Genomic DNA, 1,984 nt, shown 5'->3' on the forward strand with positions numbered 1-1,984 from the left:
AGATGCAAAGTAGAGATCACCTTGGCAACAGAGGTTGGGTTTTCTTTATTTACAAGAATGGACCAAAACTTTGTAGAGACAATTCTCAAAAATGTGTGATTCCCAAGCATCAGAGACTGGGTTTTAGAAGTGTTAGTTGTGAGGAGAGTGGTCTCTGCCAAGCTCCTTTCTCAGGCACGAAACTATATTTGTGAGCTACAAAACGTTGTAAAGGCTCACTACCATCTTTGAAAAACCTCTTCTGTCTTTTCCTGTCACTCAAGTCTCCCTGCCAGTTCCTCTGTTGGAAGAGAGCAGCACATTTGCAGTCAAGATACTCTCCTGTGCTTGTTTTAGCAACTCTATCACACATGGTTTGAATTTACAGTTATTTTTATATCTCTGACCCTATAAACACTCAATCAAAGAGATGTAATATGCCCAAATAACTGCCAACAATGCTTCCAGAAGTAAGATGGCTGCATTGTTGATTGATTTTCAGTGACCATAGTGAGAAAACCTTTTCCAGAACCCATTCCAAAAGAGATGTGGAACCTAAGCAAAATATCAGCATAGAGAAAGCAAGGCATATTCCTAAGATATGCCCTGGCACAAGAGCACTAGGCACCAGTAATTCCAAGAGATCTTGGTTACATTTTAAAGACCAGAGAATTCTAAGATTTATGATTTTACTTTTGTCTGAAGTATGGAGAAAGAAAAATTCAAATTTCTTCCTTTCTTTGGAAATAGTATAACAGTCATACAAAAACACTTACTGCTGAAGACTCCAGATCAATCCTATCTTGAGAAATGGTAGAACACCCACAGCAAAATTCCTGAGAAGTGAAATGTAGCAATGCACTAAGCACTGCACAAAGCGACAGCATTAATCAATTCCAGATATTAATATTTGTGAATTTATCAATATAAATGCCATATAAAAACTTGAAGTGAATATTTAAAATTGCATAAAGGTATTGATTGGCATGCACAAATCAAAATTGCTCTTTATTGAGAAAAACAACTATAGAGTAGGAATATATTTGTGTTCTAAAATAAAAATAGTGATGACCCAAAGTTAATTCTAAAGTTATTGAGGAAACAGTAAAAACAATTCTCATTACTGTCAGGAATATAATCATAATGCTTTTTATTACCACATTTACATAGTACTGCTCTAGAAATACAAACTAACATAATAAAACAAAATGTAAAAAAAATACTGTGAGAAAAAAAAGAAGAAAAATGTCCACAAGAAGATGTTAATATGGAGAGCTTTAAAAAATATTTAGTACCTACCACAACTAATTTACAAGTTCAAAAAGTATCTAGATGCCAAAGTAGCATTCAAATCCTGGTACCCTCCATACACTATGTCAGAAAAAGATAGAATGTAATCATAAGCATCATATAGACTAGCAAATATGAAAATGTTATACAGATAAAATTGATAAAAATATGCACAGTCTTTTAGTGAAAGTTTGTCAAACAGAAGAAATAGAAATGAAAAAATAACTGATTCCCATAAAGATACTTAGCACTCCTGAGTTAGCTGTAAACTGAAACTGGTGTAAATTTTTTAAAAAGTAATAGAATATTCAGAGCTACATAAATTCACTCTAGACTTAATATAGAAAAACAAACAAGCAAAAATAACCTTGAAGATTAAGAGGAAAAGAGTGGGAGGGAGAGCTAGGCCAAGCAAACATAAAAGCCTACTGTATAGCCAGCTATGGAAATTTAAACAGTGTGGCTTGGGTGGACAGACCACAGAAGAGGTCCAGAAACATGCATATACAAATAGCAATTAAACATAAAGATTTTCTACTTAGAGTCAGTAAAACAGAGACTTATTCAGAAAATGTAACAGAATCATATAGTAGACTTCTGGAAAATTATATATATGAAATTATATATGTATATATAATAATTTTAGTAGGTATTCATTAAATTATCTACTAAAATGAAAAGTTCGAAACATACATTTATTATAACAAATAATAAA

This window comes from Apodemus sylvaticus, chromosome 5, assembly GCF_947179515.1.
Source record: "Apodemus sylvaticus chromosome 5, mApoSyl1.1, whole genome shotgun sequence".
Classification (NCBI taxonomy): Eukaryota; Metazoa; Chordata; class Mammalia; order Rodentia; family Muridae; genus Apodemus; species Apodemus sylvaticus.